Raw genomic sequence first — 19,746 nt, forward strand, 5'->3', positions numbered from 1 at the left:
TTCCATAATGCACTTTAGCCACCGTAGACCTCCATAAAGAAAGCAACAAAATCCCAATAAAGAAAGACGTCAGGCAGGGAGATACGATCTCTCCAGTGCTATTCACAGCGACTTTACAGGAGTTATTCAGAGACCTGGAGTGGGAGGAATTGGGGATATGAGTTAATGGAGAATACCTTGGTAACTTGCGATTTGCTGATGATATTGCCTTGCTTAGTAACTCAGGGGACCAACTGCAATGCATGCTCACAGACCTGGAGAGGCAAAGCAGAAGGGTGGGTCTAAAAATTAATCTGCAGAAAGCTAAAGTAATGTTTAACAGTCTCGGAAGAGAACAGCAGTTTACAATAGGTAGCGATGCACTGGACGTGGTAAGGGAGTACATCTACTTAGGACAGGTAGTGACCGCGGATCCGGATCATGAGACTGAAATAACCAGAAGAATAAGAATGGGCTGGGGTGCTTTTGGCAGGCATTCTCAGATCGTGAACAGCAGGTTGCTATTATTCCTCATAAGAAAAGTGTATAACAGCTGTGTCTTACCAGTACTCACGTACAGGGCAGAAATCTAGAGGCTTACGAAAAGGGTTCTACTTAAATTGAGGACGACGCAAGGAGCTATGGAAAGAAGAATGATAGGTGCAACGTTAAGGGATAAGAAAAGAGCAGATTGGGTAAGGAAAGAAATGCGAGTTAATGACATCTTAGTTGAAATGAAGAAAAATAAAAGGTCATGGGCAGGCCATGTAATGCGGAGGGAAGATAACCGATGGTCCTTAAGGGTTACGGAATGGATTCCAAGGGAAGGGAAGCGTAGCAGGGGGCGGCAGAAAGTTAGGGGGACGTATGACATTAAGAAGTTTGCAGGGACGACATGGCCACAATTAGTACGTGATGGAGAAGTATGGGAGAGGCCTTTGCCGTGCAGTGGACGTAACCAGGCTGATGATGATGATGATGATGATGATGATGAATGCACTTTACGCTATAAGAAACATGTTAAGAATGTTGTTAGATACGAACCATTATTTAGCATCGGTCACGTTATCCGTGCGCAGCCACTCACCGTCGCATTCCAATTATGGTGCGCCGGTGTGCGTCGACCAGGTTGCCGGACCCGTTAGACGGGCTGGATATCCCGCCCTCGTGTGTCGCGCGTAAAGCTTTTGTCTACTCCCCCCCCCCCCCCCCCTTTTGAGACGCTCCTCGAAAGTGTACCTGGAGGCCGGCACGGTTCGAGGTAGTTCCGCTTAGTCCCGAGAAAAGCTGCCTGGAAGGTCGTTCAACGTCGTTCAGGCGAGGAAGCAACGCCCGACGGAAGCGGCCATCGGAGGATAGAGCCCACGGAGTGTCCCCACTGGCCGAACATGACGCCACTCGGACGGGCCTTACGATTGGATGAAAATGACGACACCTGTACGGGTTCGAGGACTGGCTGAAAATGATGTGACCCCGAGGCACTGAAGGGGTTATAAGCCAAAAAACCATCGGAAAGGGAGAGACGTTCTTGCCAAGGGCCGCAGCATACGATTTGAAACCGGCCGGGGATGACCTTTTACTGTTATTTCACCTGTTTCTAATCCTGTACATAATGTAAATAAACCTTCTTTTCTCCAAGTCCCCCTCGACGTCGGCCAACTCCCGCACTCAACGGCAAGATCTAATAGGATGCAATAGGTGTCCAATAGGTGTCCTAAATGGGATGCAGTGTTAATCGCTCCGTAAAGGCAAAGTTGCCATGACAAGAGCAGTTGTGGCAACCAGCAGTGGGTGCAAGTATGTCGTGCGAGAACAGTGTACTCCTTAGCCTCTTATAGTTATCAGAGGGGATAGACGCTAATTAGTCGACTTATATGCATTCTATTGACGCGTTCCTTCATTCGCATGCCGCAAGTTTCGAAGCCGCCACATTTCGGCCATGCCGCCGCAGGAAGTCTTTTTTGTGACACGTGCGTTAACAACTTAAGCCAAGGCACAGATGGTGTGGCCGTCTCCTTGCTTGGTAACCTTAAGTGCACACACAGTTGGTGATTGAGACGCACGATGCAATACGGCACCGCCTTCCCCATCACTATCGCAGCAGTCCCCTTTCACTGGTAAAGATCTCTGCGACGCCTGAGAAGCTAGACGGATGCAGAATTTTCGCGGAATTAAGAAGTGGTATACGCCACCAACCACATTGCAACCAGAGCTCACAGAAAAAAAAAAGACAGCTATGGGAATTTGGTGCTGCACGTTAAAATGTGAAAGGTTATATTAAGGCCCAGGAAATGTGCATACTCATTTGAGAATAATGAGTCTGTGGTAGTGACTTCCATAAGGTGAAACAAACGAGAATCAGTGCCAGAACTAACGATATAGTAAAATGGTTCTGACGTGTAACCAGCGCAAGGCGATCTTTCTTACTAAGGAGCAAGAATATATATATATATATATATACATATATATATTGCGCTCACATTGCAGCTCGGCCTCCTCCTTAAGAGGAAGCTTTAGCTCGGGTGCTCCTATCTGAATACATGTAGAAGCAGAATTCGTTTTCCTCGGCAACCACTGCACCAAATTTGACGAGGTTTGTTTCATTTAAGATAAAAACTTAAATTCTACTGACTTTTGGTTTCGAGTTTTTCATTTAGGTTCTCAATTCTTTACTAAAAATTGGAAAAAATCCAAAATTTTTAGAGAGCGGGACTATCAAGTTTACAACTCTGTAACTCAGCAATGAAAAATGATATCACAATTATGTGAATTGCAGCTAATAGTACATCTAAAGCGGACAAAATTGATATGCCACACATGAATCTAAAAAAATTTAGTAATAAGGAGATACAGCTTTTGCGAAACTCTTGTACACAACGTGACAAGCTCACGTAAAATATAAATTCATGTATCGAATTTGTCCGCTTTGAATGGTCTAATGGATACCTTACAGAACCGCGATGTCTGTTCTTGATACAGAGCTATTAGTTTTTGAACGTCGTGCTTCTGTGTTCTTTAACTTTAGAATTTTTCGAAATATTGTCACCCAGCTATTGCAACTAAAACAGTTTACCATCGACAGAGTGGCAAAAAAGCGTCTGCCTTTAGCGATGGCTGGTCCTCGGAGAGCGCGCGCGCAATCACGAACTTCGTCGTTCTCGCCTTAAGGGTCCCGTGTCATCACGTGCAAACTTATTTCGCGTCAATACTTAAACAAAATTCGAACTCTAGATCGTAATTACGCTTCCAACAGCCACTAGAATTTAGCTTTATTTCTCAAGTGCAACAAATTTCAATAAAAGCGATTAGCAGGATTATCTCAGAAAAGCGTTTCTGCGTTCTACGTGCACTTGAATAGGCCACGTCGGAGTTGGGCCCGAGCTAAAGCTTCCTCTTAAACGATTTGTCGAGCGATTAAATGCATGAACAATAACTGCATTACTATTGCCAAAGATGCTGCAAACGAATTCTTGAACGCTACACCCTCACAAAACAAGTAAAATATATATTTTTTCATAAAATAATATACTCGTATGTGCCAAATATTGTGCCCAAAATACCTGATATCAATGCTTCCATGTTTTTACTCTATTTAATAAGTAAAGAAAATATCACACGAACTTGAGAACTATATCAGTTCGAAACCAGCAAACCAGTGCATGTCGCTGATATGAAAAACGTAAAGGCCATGAAATGAACAAGTTGAGGACAAATGCGTGAATGAAACTTTGTCATTCAAGAACCTTGTTCTGTGAAAAATCTCAATAACGCTGCCATTTGTTCGAATGTATTACGCAGAAGCAGCTGTCACCAGTCGTGTATCGTGAGTAATTGCACCGAAATTATAGTCGCAACAGAGAGCACGTATAAAAAGCAGGAGTTCTGCAAAATATACGAGGGCGAGTCAAATAAAATGAGCCAATGGTAATACATGACAAACGGGGTACTTTATTTAAAAGTAGTCTCCATGAGCATTTAGAGATTTGCCCCTTTGACTAGCGAGTCGCCTGATTTCCGCCTCATAAAGCTCCTTGAGTTGCTGCTTCAAAAAGCCTGCAATTAACTCGTTCACGTCCGACACGAAGCTGGTTCCCTTGAGTTGTTTGTTCAGTAGCCCCAAAATGTGGAAGTCGCAAGGCGACAAGTCTGAGCTGTATGGCAGATGTTTCAGCGTTCCCCACTTGAACTTTGCAAGTTTTACATTAACCACATCATCAACGTGGGAACGGGCATTGTCGTGGAAAAAGAAGATCCCATTCGTCAATTTTCCACGTCGTTTGTCCTTGATTGCGACTCGCAGCCGATCCGGCGTTTCACAATATTGAAAATAATTGATAGTCTCTCAGCATTTAGCAAATTCTATCAGTAATGACCCCTGAAAATCGAAAAAAAAAGCTCAACAGCACCTTTCCGGCGGAGATGACGGCCTTTGCTTTCTTTGGGGGTGGTGAATTCGAATGTTTCCACTGTAAGCTTTGCCGTCGTGTTTCAGGCTCGTAGTAGTGGCACCATGGTTCTTCCCCGATGACAATTGCAGACAAGAAGTCGTCACCCTCATTATGATGCCGGATAAGATGAGTCAAAACAGCGCCGAACTTCTCCGTCTTCTGGCGGTGGTTCAAAATCTTGGGCATCCATTGCGCACCCAAAAGCCGATAACTGAGATTTTCATGAATCATGGCGTGAACCGAACCGTGACTGATGTCCACACGCTCTGCCAATTCATCGATGCATATCCTATCAACCCTTGCAATTTTGTTAGGGTTGATTGCACGATGCCTTTGGCCCGGTCTGGGATCGTCTTTGCAACTTTCATGTGCTTCTTTGAACCGTTTGTTCCAACGCTTCACAGCGGCAAATGAAATGCAATGTTCAATGTACACGCCATACGGCGACTAATTTCTTTTTGGGAAACGCCTTCATCTGTCAAAAGCCTCACGGCACGACGCTGCTCAACTTCTGGAGCGTCCATTACGGCACGCAACCATGTTCAACCCAGAGTATGAGAGCATTAAAGAACATTTATCCTCACACCTGCGTGTCACTTTTGTAAATGGGAGATGCCTGTGTGCTACGCGCAGGTCTTGCAGACAATGAACAGAACCATAATTGCGCGGGGTGGGTAGGCTCACTTTCATTTGACTCACCCTCGTACATTAGAAATGCGAAGATACAATGGAATATACAAATGCGAAGATACAGCTTGATAAAGGGCAAAAAACTATCACTAGAAACAAAGTTCACTGCACGTATACGCAAAACCTGGCAACAAGATATTCAACTATATAAGTCTCCAATAAATTGACCTATCTAAGAAAAAGTCCGTGTATATAATGCGTCAAACAAGGCAAATCAACATGATGCGCAATCACACATTCACAAAATCCTGCATCTCGCCCCCATTCCATCCACTCCCCCCGATGTATCGCGCGTGACGGAAGGCGCCGCACTTCCTCCCCGCTTTTCTCCCTTGTGCACGCAAGACTGAGCGACCAGCGTCGGCTCACCCATTCCATCTCCCCCCCCCCCCCCCGCCCCCGCGCTTTCACTCACACATGCATCATGCGGCGCGCGGTCACAATGTTACCGCCCTTGGACTTTATACGAAACATGAGGGCGGCAGTGACGGCAGGAATGCGCCATGAGTGTCCATATAATTGCTATCGCAATAATATAATAAGAGTATCCGGCAATTGAAGCGTCCCGTGGCTAATTACTTTCCGCAAAAGAAGTAACAAAATCCGAAATGCGAAAACACCCGTGTACTTAGATTTAGGTGCACGTTAAAGAACCCCAGGTGGTCGAAAGTTCCGAAGTCCTCCACTACGGTGTGCCTCCTAATCAGAAAGTGGTTTTGGCACGTAAAACCCCATAATTAAGAAGTAACAAAATCGAACTTTCACCATGCCACAATTCACTGCGCCGCAAATGTACTTTTTTTTTTCTTTTGTGGACCGGGGCACTCAAATGAAAAAAAAACGCAAGGGAAAGTATGTTGGTCACAATCGAATGCCTACTTTTGGCACCTAATGTGGCTACCGAAGGAATATCGAAGAAAACGTGAGACGCTTGGTCCACCGAGAACCATACGCATACTGCTCGGTATCCTACGCCGGCGAGACAAGAGTTTCTGGAGAGGTTGCGCTCAAGGAAACGCGGTGCAATCCGTTTAGTCACCACAGTGATGGCGGCGAGCGACCATTGTTTCTTTTTCTCGTCTGCTAGCCAGAAAGCGTCCAAAACTCTTCAGGTGAAAATCCGCTCGGCAAGAGCAAACCGAACGCGCCCCGAAGTGCGCCGCGCGGTGGTCGGGGCAACACGAGAAAAACGCATGCGCTCTGGCTGGCTCTGGCAGTCCGCAGGTAGGGTAGCGAGAGCAAAAAAATTGAAGAGGCTCAATGTGTGCTCGCGAATAAAAGTCAAAGTAGAAAAAATAAATAAGAACGTAGTTACCTTGGCTGGCGTTAGTGTCTTGACATGGATGCTTTGGCGTAGGTGAAAAAAAAAATGTTGATACTTTTTGATGATCCACCACAACGCTTCGTCTCATCGGACCTCGCTGCGTGCTTTGTCAACTTGTCTGATAGTATGTTGATTAGGCTTGTCTCGTTGTATGTTCCGATGTAGGACTTTAGAAAACTGAATGGACCTTTGGCGTCAAATGCTTATAACAGCATTAAACCCACAAAGTTCCGCAATTGAAAATCTAAAGCACAACTTTGGAAATGTCAATGCACCTTTTCCATCAAAAGCATATGTGAACTTTACACCCATGAAGTTTTGGAATTTACATCCATGTGCTCCGTAGATTCCGCGGCCTCAGCGAGGTACCGCGGCGAGCCCGTTCGCCATCAAAACGCCCTTGAAACTTGTTGCTCGGATGGGGCTCCTCGCGTTATGTTTCTCCAGTGCATGGGCGTTGCCGCGAAATGCAGCCCGAGTTCGCAATGTTCGCGGTGAAATGTCTTTTCGAGCGTAAAAAGGACATTCTAGAAAAAATTCAGAATGATTTCTGGCGCCGGAGGTTGCTTTGGTCGGCCGTGCATGGACAGCACGAAAACATTTCGGGGGGGGGGGGGGGGCTAAAGACCCATACGCCCCCCCCCCCCCCCCCCTGGCTACGCCCCTGATGTATATGTATATATATATATATATATATATATATATATATATATATTGTTACGAGGCGCTGCAGTATCGAACGATGATGAGGACTGACGAAGACGATGATCGCCGAAAGCCGTGCGCACGGGCTCCATATATATATATATATATATATATATATATATATATAGCCCTATCATGAGAAGAGAGAGAGATAAGATAATGCAGAGAAAGGCAGGGAGGTTAACCCGAGGTAGTTCCGGTTGGCTACCCTGCGCAGGGGAAAGGATTAAGGGGGATAAAAAGAGAAACAGAGTGGAAGGGGGAGATAGAAAGAAAGAGAGACAAGCACGAACAAAGCGCGTACACTACAGAGCGGTAGGGGGCGGCATTCTTAGAGTCTGTCGTGAAGCCCCGTAGACCGCAGGAACCTTAACAACGCGAGTAAGGCCTCTAGCGTGGATGTTCTGGGGAGCATTGACCTAAAGCTTTTAGTTATGACAATGGACGATTGTCTAACTGATCCAGTACTCTGCACATCACTTGTCTCTGAGCACTATATCGCGGGCAGACACAGATAATATGTGCGAGCTTCTCGTCGATGTTGCATTTGTCGCACGTGGGTCTGTTGGCCATTCCAATGAGGAAAGCATATGAGTTCGTAAAGGCAACGCCTAGCCACAGAGGGTAGATCATGGTCTGTTCACGTCGTGGTAACCCAGGCGGGAGGTGCATCCGTATGTCCGGAGACAACGAACGCAACCGACACATGGTGAAAACATTTGAGTCCCACAGGGGCAAAGTACAGTCACGGGACATCAATCGCAGCCCAGCCGCAGCGTCTGTTCGCGAAAGCGGAATGAAGACTCGTTGACCACTTTCATGCGCAGATCTGGCGGCTTCGTCGGCGTGGTCATTCCCGCTGATGTTACAATGTCCTGGAAGCCACTGAAAGATTATGTTCTGTCCCTTGTCGTGAATTTGATGATATATGTGCCGAATTTCTGAGGACAGTTGTTCACTGGTTTCGTGGCGCATTGGGCTTAGTATGCACTGAAGGGCTGCCTTGGAGTCACTAAAGACTGCCCATTGTTGCGGTGGTTCATGATTAATGAAATCAAGTGCAGTACGAAGCGCCGCGAGTTCTGCACCCGTCGATTTGGTCACACATGAAGTTCTTTATTTGATTTGCTCAGGTTTTTGCCGGGAGGATGACTGCAGCAGCAGAGCTGTTGAGTTTTACTGAACCATCTGTGTATACATGTTGCCGGAATCTGTGCACGTTGTGAATAAGCTCCAAGGTTGCTTGTTTCAATGCTTGCAATGGCGCTCCAGCTTTCTTTCTGATTCCTGGAATTGTCAGTTGCACTTGCGGCCGGTGCAGACACCACAATGGATCTGATAATCGTGGAGCGGGCGTAAATTCTGATGGCAAATAGGACTGATGTCTTACAATAGTTTTGGCAAAAGTTGAAAGTGGCCTTTTTGCTGGCAAGCAAGCAAGATGGTGGGAGGGGATCCGAGTCGGGTGTCGGATGTGTGGTCTCAGGACATCTGTACCATTGTAGACTGTCAAAGGAGCGTCTCTGGCTATGGCCTTGTCGCAATCGACGACGTAGTTTTGGGGAGAACGAGGCAAGTCCTGAGTGTTTGGGCTTGCACGCTCTGGAGCTTGCGGATATTCGTTGTGCAAGTATTTCCTAGTACAGGTAAGCTGTACAGCAGGAAGCCCAAAAACAGTGCTTTATATAGTTGCAACATTGACGGTACCGTTGCGCCCCAGGACTTCCCGCCGAGAAACGCAAGAAGGTCCACAATGGCGGCCAAACGCTTTGTCATGTACGAGATGTCAGGGCTCCAAGACAAGTCCCTATCAGTGATGACGCCAAGAAATCGGTGCGTTCGTCTATATCGTATAATTTGGTCATTAATCCGCAAAGCATACGGGGCTATCGCTTTGCGAGTAAAAGCAACGAGTGTACATTTCTCAGCGGAAAGCTGCAGGCCTTGTCTTCTTAGGTATGTTGACACAACCGTTGAAGCTTTATGAAGTAGTGCGCGGACTTGCACATTTGTCACGCCTGAAGCCCATATGCAAATGTCGTCTGCATATACGGATAGCTGAACGGTTTGCGGTAACGAATCAGTGAGACCAACGAGCACCAGGTTGAAAAGGGTAGGGCTGAGTACTCCGCCTCGCGGTGCACCACGACTGGTATAGCTAGGCGGCGTTGGTCCGTCTTCAGTTAAAATAAAGAAAGATCTGCCATTCAAATAGTTGCCTATCCAGCGAAAGGTGTGTCCACCAATCCCTACAGCTTCTAAGGCGGCCAGAATTGCACGATGGCCTTCGTTGTTGTACGCAGCTTTAACATCAAGGAATAGGGCCGCAGTGATTCGTTTCAGATGTTTCTGGTGTTGCACGTATCTCACAAGGTCGATAACGCTGTCTATTGACGAGCGGCCGCGTCGAAAACCAGCCATTACCTCTGAATAGACGTTGTAAAATTCCAAGTACCATTCTAACCGTGTAAGGATCATTCTCTCCATTACCTTGTCGACACAGCTGGCCAGTGCTATTGGACGGTAATATGACAATTCCAACAAGTATTTGCCAGCCTTGAGGAGTGGAACAAGGCGACTGGATTTCCACGTTGTAGGAACCAGACCGTCACGCCATGATGCGTTGTATAGGCCAAGAAGGGCATCTCTGGCCTCCTGACCAAGGTTTGCAAGCGCAGAGTATGTGATGACATCGTGTCCTGGTGACGAAGATCGCCTGCACCCAGCAAGTGCGGCCTCCAGGTCTTCGGTAGAGAAAGGAGCGTCCATACGACGATCTCTGGAGCAAGGGAGGACAATGGGAATAGGTGCGGAAGGTGAATACATGAGCGCCAGACCCGCGATCCTTGCGCAGTAACCTTCGGCTACCTCGACTTCACGGCGCCCTTGATGTAGGGCTAGAGTCTTAAATGGACGACGCTGTTGAGGAGCTGTTCGAAGTACACGAATTGTTCTCCAGACAACCGACAAGAGGTTTACGCGGGTCGAGAGACTCACAAAACGATTTCCAGCGTTGATTTTGCAGTACAGCAAGGCGACGCTGAATTTTCTTTTGAATGCGTCTGGCCTCTCTAAGGTCGTAGAACGATTTGGTCCGTTTGTACCGTCGCTCCGCTCGCCGGTGGATTGCACGGAGGCTCTGTATTTCCGAATCAAAATCCGTGTATTTCTCTAATGGCCGAAATTAACTTATAGCATCCTGCATAGCCTTGGCGATCTCTCAACCTTCCGTATGCGTATATGTCCCCGGCATGCTATAGAAATCATTGGTTCCCGTCAGTGGACTACAACAACTTGCTCTTGCGTGCATCTGGTCAGAATACCAGACATATGTTCATGTTTACACAGACGGCTCCGCGTCACCAAAGGCATCAACAGCAGCTGTGGTGATACCAGCCCAACAGATGACTCGAGGTTTCATACTAGACCATAATTCTACATCAACCGCTGCAGAGCTCGTGGCTATTCGGGAAGCGATTCGCCATATACCTGCGGGGAAAGACCTCGAGAGTGGTGCATTTTCACGGACTCAAAACCCGCGCTGCAAATTTTGGGATGCTTCCTGCGCCACACCGCATATCAGGTTCTGGCACTGCAGATCACCGAGCTACTTTCATGCGCTCAAGAAAAACGCCACCACATAGTGTTTCAATGGATCCCGGGACACTGTGGGCTCAACGGTAATGAGATGGCCGATGCTGCAGTGAGGCGCGCCCTCAGCAATGGCCTGCGAACTGTAGTGCCATTCTCCAGACCGGACATCACATGCCTCCTGTCGGAATTAATGAGGAGTGCGACGAGAAGATACTGGGCCCAGCCAGAGGCTCGTCACGTCCGCCTTAAAAGGCTGGATACCGATATGAAATTTCCTATTCTGCGTGGAATTCCACGCCCTCATACATGCCTGATACACAGACTGCGATTAGGCGCCGCCTTCACGCCCAAATATTTGCACATTATTGGACGGACAGACTCCCCGGACTGTTCAGTGTGTGGCGCTGCAGAGACTATAGAACATGTGCTCGTGGTGTGCCCTGAGTATACGCGCGAAAGACTGACAATGGCAGATACCTTGAGACATTTACATAATGGACCACTGTCGGAGGACCTCTTGCTAGGCGCATGGCCACAGAGTTGGCAGACGACAGAGACAATGCGTGCTCTTTCACGTTTCCTAGGTGACACGGGCCTGGACTCATGCCTGTGATACCAGTTGTGTAATGTGTCCTTCACCTCGTTCCTCCCATTATCATCCCCCATTGTGACCCTTTTTCTTCTCCTCTTCCCCTTCGCTTACGTACAGTAACGGGCCAGATGCTCCATTATCCGGCCGACCTCTCTACATTTTCCAGTCATTAAAATACTTCTTCTCTTCTTGGCAATCTCAAATTCTAGTGTGGACGAAATGCCTTCGTTTCATGCGTCTTTCATAAGTGATTTAAACACGGGCCAATCTATTGTTTGTTTAAAATTTGATGGAACGGATTTGGTGAGTCCTTTTATCTTCAGGTAGGTAGGAATGTGGTCGCTTCCGTGGGTTTCTATAGCTGCGAACCAATGGACGCAGTGAGTGAGGCATCGCGAAACAAATGCTAAGTCTAAACAACTACTGTACGTCTGGCCGCGCGGAAACGTGGGACTGCCATCAGTTAGACAACAAAGTTCATGGTCGCAAGCAAAGGACACGAGGTTTCTTCCTTTGGAATTTATCGTGTTGCTTCGCCAAAGTGAATCATGTGCGTTGAAGTCCCGGACAACAATCCATGGACCAGGTGTCGCATCTATAATGTCACTCAGTCTCTGCCTATCGAAACGACTTGATGGAGAAAGGTAAGCGCCCACTAAAGTAAGCGCAAGTTATTGTTTTTTCACGGTCAAACACACATACTGATTACTGCCATGTGGCCACGCTGGATGAACAACGTAAGTCAGTTCACACCGTGTGTAGATTATCACTTTGCTAATGTCATTACAAGTGGATGACACATGAGATTCGTAGCCTCAGATCCGGACCATAAGATTCCGATCATAAGAAGCTAGCAAACAATGACACCAAGAAAAACAGCACAGGGGAGGCTATCAGCGGTTCTTGGCAAGTTGGCAAATGCACATTAACGAAAAAAAGTCCGCTCTCTTATCCATAACTAGCAAAAAAACATTCATCCAACTTTAATTATGCCATTAATTCAATTAACCTGTCTAAAGTTAAGGAGCATAAATACCTAGGTGTCATATTGTCACAATATCTACGATGCGATCCTAATATACAATACATCACATTATCTGCACTAAAAGGACTGCTTTTTCTAAAAAGAAGATTACAGCTAGCAAAACCAGACACTAAGTTACTGGCCTATAATACACTTATCAGACCCATCGTGGAATACGCAAACACTGCTTGGTTTCCGTACACACAAAAAAAGAAGTAACCGACAAACTCGAAGGAGTTCAAAGAGAAGCGCTTAGGGTAAGTCTTAAAAAATTTAACAGAACAGATTAAGCCACGGAACTGCTTAAAAAGTCTGGATTACTAACAATAAAAAACCACACGAAATTGGCGCACTTAAACGTAATGTACCAACTGTTACACAACTACCTAAATATAGAGATGTCCCGTTATATTAAGCAATCCACAGCAAGAACTACCCGCCAGAAACATTGCCAGACCCTTGCGTCTTTCAAATTCCATTTACAGATGCCCTCAAATTCTCGTTTTTCCCCCTGTCGATCAGAGAATGGAATAACCTGACCACCTCCATTACCAGTAGCACATTTTTAGCTCGTTTCTCTAAACCAATTGAAAGCGATTTGCTAGCCTAGCTATCTTGAAGCAGTGTTATCTTTTCGCCTTTGTCCTCATATAAGCCAAGTGCCAATGCCATTTGTCTGTGCAATTGTCTGTGTCTGTGTCTGTTGTATGCCTTAGAGCCGTAAATTGCGCGATATTTGGTTGTATAAAACTTTTCTTCCCTTCTTTTTTCTTGTACTTGCCCTTCTGTTATAATCTCTATTGGAATTGACAGTATCTACAAATAAACAAATTATTAAGTAAATGAATAATTCATTAATTAAATAAATTATGAATAGCTGGAAATGAAAGTGGTTGAAAAAACAACTGGCCGCAGGTGGGATATGAAGCCACGTCTTCGCATTAGTTATGCGATGCTCTTACCGATTGAGCAATAAGGGAGGCTTGGGCTAGCTCGTAATTCATAGTAGAAACGACGTACAGCCCGAAGGACAACGAATGAGTGAGACGGCGCACACAGCGCAGTGTGTAATCTCTCTCAATCTTCCTTCTCGCTGTACATCGTTTCTACAATTGAGCTAGCGCGGCGCCGTTTTCCCATCCATTTTCACGGTAATTTATATCTGTCTACTAGAACTAACCGTGGGAGTGTTGGCCAGCACCACCACTTATGGCCTTGGCAGCGGATGTGGGACATCCTCTCTGCCGCCGGTGTCGCACCCAGGGAACTTCATGGGTGAAGGCGACTGGTCAATAAACCCACACATGCTACTTGAAAGCATCAAAGTTGCCGAATTAGAGACCCTCGCTATGTAACGAACGAGACGAAAGGAAACCGAGGGGCCCAATTTTTTAAGGCGAACGCCTTCGATGGCTCATGGGTCGGAAAAATGACCGTCCGGCGTTACTGCACCAAATTCAAGCTCATGCGCCAATATTTCTTTATCAATAAAAAAAAAGTTCGATTACCTGTCTTCGCGTTGAACGGACACCCTTCTATATAATCAATGTGGCCGCAAAATTGTCTGCGGATGGTTTCCCGGTTTTGTTCATATTTGTCGAATAATGTTCACGTCTCTTATGACGTTTTAAGGAGTATAAGTGTGCCTGCGAGAACCGCAAATTAATCTGTTGTTGAAAGTTAGCGCTGTGTGTTTGTTTAATTTCACTTTCCGTGTCCCTCAGATTCTGCTTGTGCAACAAGAATGTAGAAGGCACCCCATATGCAAGCCCATGTCGCTACGCTCGTCGATTGAAGTGTTCAAAAAATCATTGAATGAACCTACGGATATGTCATAATGTTCTTCATAGACGTTCCACGACCGTTCCAGCATGGCATTAACCACGCGGAACCAGTGGCGATGAGGCGACTGAAAAAAAAAGAACCAGTGCAAAACAAATAAAGGGAAAACAACAGGAAGTAACAACGCATTCGAATGAGATCGCCAACAAAATTTATTCAATGTCTTGTGAGCACGCAGGTTTCCGGCTTCATCCTCTTTAGCGTATGCTAAAGATATATAGGATGTTATACAGGATGTCCCACGTTCCTTGAGCCAAACTTTAAAAATATGCAAATGCCACGTAGCTGGACACAACTGAGGTAATGTTGTTTGCCGTCGCATGGTGATAGTCATATTATTTTTTTCATTCTATATAACTGCTTAATTAGTCCTAGCAAATAATTAATCAACTTCTAAAATATTACAAGTAGATGAAGAGTGTCAATGAGAAAATTGTAGAGCGACAGCTTTCTTCTGCTCAACACGTGCTACATAATATTGTTCTGCCGAGCGTGAAAGAAGCCCGCAAATGCACGCAATATTGCCGCGCGACTGGCCGCTCGAGAAACTTTGCGTGTATTTTCTGGCTTCTTTCCCGCTCAGAAAAACATTTTCATGTAGCACCTATTGAGCCACATAAATTTGTATCGGGAGTTTTTCATGTCGTTTTATAATTTTCTCATTTACACTTTTCATCTAATAAATTTTGAGAAGTTTATTAATTAATAACATTAATTGGGTAACTAGGTAGAATGAAAAAATATAGTCTGAGCATCTCCGAGCGACGACAAACAACATTACCTCGGTTGTGTCCGGTTACGTGGCTCACGCATATTCTTGAGGTTTGAGTAACATAAGGATGGACGCCCTGTATACACATAGCAAGAATTTCGAGGGAAAACGCAGGAGCGTAAGCAAGTTGCGCCAACCCCGAAATTTTTTTCAGGCAAGTAGCGTCTTGCTTTTTGTTTTTTGTCACTCACAAAAATAAAGTTAGACGATTATGTCCGATTGGAAATGATGCTCTCTTCTTTTCTATTATAAATCGGCTGCTGTGAAGAGGTCGAGGTAGAAAATATCTCTACTCTTCCACATATCTGTGTTCAAAATAAATAAATAAACTAGGGCAGTACTTAACGCTGCTAAATTACAGCTTATGATGGCGTCTCAACAGCTCCGTGCGTGCGCGTCACGGGCGATCTTCGGCACACGCTCCTTCGTCGAAGTGCCTCGCACCTCGTTTGCCATTTCGTGCACACCATGACGCGATCGCTGAACGCACTTCGAGCTCTCTGCGGGATGCCTGCAAAGTGGGTAAAGTCGGCGACTTTACGTGAGCCAAGGTGGGACGGAACCTCTTCCGGGACGCACAAGCCCTCGCTCATTGTAGGAGGCCACGATAAACTCCGCATGATTCACTCGGCGTGCCAAAGTCCCTCTTTGAAACGTACACGGCGTGTGCGTCACGTGCCAGTTTCTCGCGTTCTTTCCCCGTGACAGCTAGCGCTTTGACACGCTGTGCGAGAATGCACTGCCTTCTGGATCGGCCCACATCTCAGCGTATACCTGTCAGAAATACCCTTCCGAGAAATGTCGCAGCCTCGCAGAGTAGCAATAACTTGAACCGGACGAGTTTGTTCATCCTGCGCGTGTGAAAAGTTCATTTTCGTTCATCTTGAAGATTTCATGAAGCAACGCGACGGGGCGAGAATAAAAAAAACACGCAACCAGGCTATATATAGCACTCACTGCACTGAAACCAAGAACGGTTTTCTCGTTTTTGACATGACAATAAATGGCTGGTGCTTAGTCCAATAAAATTTAGCTGGCAGTAGTCGGCGCTAGTCCTGTTGCGCATGTTTTTGTTCTCGTCCCATCGCGCTGCTTTTAGACGTTCCTTCTGGTGGGAGAGGATATCGCAGCCGCGCAACAAGGCGGCGGCATCGCGCTGGTGTGCTCTCCCGTACGAAGCACGATGGAGGCCGTGCGTCATCTCATCTGCCTATCTCTCTCCCTCTCTCTGCACGCTCTCGGTTTGGAGACGCAGTGAGAGAGGGGGGAGCCTGTCTGTAATGTCCCCGGCACGTCTCGTCTCCTCCTCCTCCTCCTCCTCCGAGGCTGGGCAGTTGTTTGCGCATATCGATATCGACGCGCCAGCTCGATTGAGAGGAGAGCAGCGAGACACTGCGGCGTCTCCGGCGGCCTCCTTCAGCAGGCGCGTGTGCCGCAACGCCCCCCCCCCCCCCCCCCCCCCGCCGTTTTCTTTCTTCTTTTTTTTGGTCGTGCAGCGCGGAGGCCAGGGAACGGCGACGAGACAGTGCGCGCTGTTTGGCCAAGCACCGCTCGGAAAGAACCAGGGCACTCGCACGATCGCACTGTTCCTTCGGCTTCGATTCCTGCGCGAGGTCGAGAGCAAGGCTGGTCGGAATTGACGAATAGCGACGTACGCACAAAATGGGACAAAGGGCGCCGAGAGGGCTCGATCTTGTTCTTTACAATCGCATAAAGGTACACAAAGGAGAAACACGTGATCCATTGGGACTGATAAGGTATTGTCAAAACTATTTTCGTTAATTTCGCAGTAGGAGGTTGAATACTAATAGAGAAAACGAAGACTGTACTTGGGATTTTTTTTTATTCACTTCGAAAACCCTCAAAAAAATATTTTACAGCAGTGTTTCTCAAAGTTTCCCAGTACCAAACCTACCACGACAACCCCCTCCTCCCCCAGACACACACACACACACACACACACACACACACACACACACACACACACACACACACACACACACACACACACCTTTATAGGCCATCTTATCATGTACTATCAGCGTCAAATGAAGCGCGAACAGCGGAGAGCGTGGCCCGAGCATTAGTGAAGGTATAGTGCGAGCCGTCCAGTCATCACCCCTGAAAGGCGCGCACATCCGATTTCGTCGCACCGCGCGATCCACCTATAGTGATATATTTTCGCTTCTGTTCTGGTTGTTATATTCGAAAGGGAGAGAAGAAAAAATAAGGAAAACAGAAGCTAGAATATTGCAGTTTACGGCGAGTATTGTCGCACAGTTCGCCGAAGCCATAAGTGCTATCGCGTCGAATGAAATGCGAACGGTGCGCGTGGTGCGGTTTGCACCGTCATCATAAGAGAGAGATTCGCTCATGCAGTTCGCCGCTTGCGCACCCCATCCGCTCTTTGGATCGGCAAACTCGCGCAGCGCGGCACCGCTGGCAGCCGCGACGGCGGCCTACGTGCCCAGCGCGCTTGGCTGCTCGACTCCCAGACGAGCGCAGTGCGGCAAAACCGGATGTGCGCGCCTGATGACACGGACGGCGCGCACTGTACCTTCCCCCACTTATGCTCGGGCCACGCGCTCCGCTGTTCACGTTTCATTTGACGCTGATAGTACTTTTCTTTTTTTCATTGACGCGGATACATATACATTTTAATTTATTTGATGATGATATGTGGTGTTTAATGGCGCAAGGGCCAAATATGACTAAAGAGCGTCACGACACATGTTGAGGTGTTAGCTGTCAGTGAATTGTGAATGAAGTGAGAAGTGGAGTGCTCATGGCAGGTGTTACCTGGCTCTAAAAAGATCTAAATATATGGGGCGGTAAGATGCACACAATATAGAGCTTTTTAAGTAATGGAAACAAGTAGTGTGCACTATGACAAATAGAATTTCGTTAAGAATAACTGATGCAATAAAACATGTCGGTGACAAGCAACAGTGCTCCAAGAAGACCGTTACAGGCAATGGCTTATAGGCATGTGCGAAAAATGTCCTGGCCAAATGATTTTCAGGATGTTTGTTCTGGCTAAAAAGCTTAAGACTATATTCAAGTTAAAAAACTGTTCATTATTAAAGAAAACTGCTGGGTGCAGAGTTTGTGTTCGCGATATGCGGAAGGGAAAAATTGCTGGCTCGCCCGTAATCGAGAGTAGATGTGTGCGTGAAATGGCTCCCGGCAAAGCAGACTGGGTGGACTGGCCGCAATATTGGCGCGGCGCATGTTCGCCATGGCCCACCGCGCCACATCACACCACACCCCGCCACACTGCTCCACATGGACGCAATAGGTTCCTGTCACAGAAAGGACCTCGTCGCAAGTATATCGTCTCGGTCAAACGGCCATTAGCGGCGCCACGGACGCGCAGACGAACTCGCGGACCGCTGGCGTTGAAGAGAGCACTCAAAGCCAAAAGACGACAGTCAAGTGTATAGCGCCCTGTATGTACCGTTTGAACGTCGCCTATTGGAAATGACAAATAAATCTTCAGCGTACTAGAAGTTACAGTTTGAGTGATATTGTGAACAAACATTAGGAAGAACTCGGAAGCAATATATTTTTGTAACTTGTTTGGGAAGTAACTAGCGTAAGTAATGCAGTCCTGTACAAAAGATGAGGGGATCTCATTTTGTTCTCGCAACTTGCACGGATGTTCTCGTCTGAGTGTCCGGATAAGGGCTCTGGCTTTTGGCTCAAGGTCACTTGAATGTCGCCGACAACGGCAGCTAAAAGCAATTCATGCTTAAAATACCACGTGGTCACAAAGACGCGCTCGTGCCACTGCTCGCGCGTTCGTCGTCGTCTTCGTCCACAGCTGGCTTTCGCCTTCGCGTCTTTTAGGCGATAGCTAAGGACACCTGGGAGTTTTTTACAGCGAAGCTGTTTATTGCTAGGTTCTGGCGGATCCCGTCTACGTGGACATAGACGAAAAATTTTGCATACGTGCGCCGATCCCGAATATACTGCAATGCCGGGCAGACCCGAGGCGGATGTCAAGCAGGCTTTAATCAATCCCCATATGTCGGCCAATCCAGAAGACAGTGCAATGCCGGGCCGACACGCGGTGGAGATACAGTTCACCATTGAGGGGCCCACATTCACAGATTCGGTGGTCATCCTTCTTCACCGTGTGGAAGGGAACTGGTTTCGCTGAATTCCTCCTCTGGAGCATTATTCAGCCACGGGAGAATGTGCACGCGCCGCCTCCTTTGTGCTGGATTTCCACGGCAATGCGACCAGCAGCAGCACGCCGCCGCCGGTGGTATTGTCGTTTCTTTTCCCTTTGCCGCTCCTCGTATTCACGCTGCTCCTCGGGAGTCGTAACTATGCGTTGCCTACCCATAGCGGTGCTGCAACAACAGGGTAATCAGTTGCTAGACTGGCCTTCCTATATGTGAAAGGCTAGCGACGACACTCCCCACGTCGCAAGCTGCCGTCGCCGCGGCAGCTTGCGCAACAGCAATCTTTGCTGGGAAACGTATGCGGGGAGCGCTACGCGCTTCGCACTGTTATCAGGAGCGCCTTATCATCCGTTATTTGGTTTAAATGCTTGTTTCGTGGTTGTTGTTTATTGACACGAATGCTGTGCCGTATGTTGTACGCGTGATACCAAAGATTGTATGCACTTTTCGCTTCAATCGCCGAAGATTTTTCTTTGCGCAAGGACGACGCGGCGAAAGATCCCGACCGAATAGAGGCTAACATATTCGCTGTGAAAGGTTCTGGCGCAACTATAACTTCGCTACCAAAGGTCAACGAAGCCAGTGG

At 47.1% G+C, this 19,746-nt stretch overlaps 1 protein-coding gene across 2 annotated transcripts in view; it reads right to left on the reverse strand.

Moving 5' to 3' along the window:
- Ent3 (equilibrative nucleoside transporter 3) overlaps positions 1–19,746 on the reverse strand; it is a 355,337-nt gene that overhangs the window by 87,963 nt on the left and 247,628 nt on the right. The window lies entirely within an intron of this gene.

This window comes from Dermacentor andersoni, chromosome 8 (assembly GCF_023375885.2).
Source record: "Dermacentor andersoni chromosome 8, qqDerAnde1_hic_scaffold, whole genome shotgun sequence".
Lineage (NCBI taxonomy): Eukaryota > Metazoa > Arthropoda > Arachnida > Ixodida > Ixodidae > Dermacentor > Dermacentor andersoni.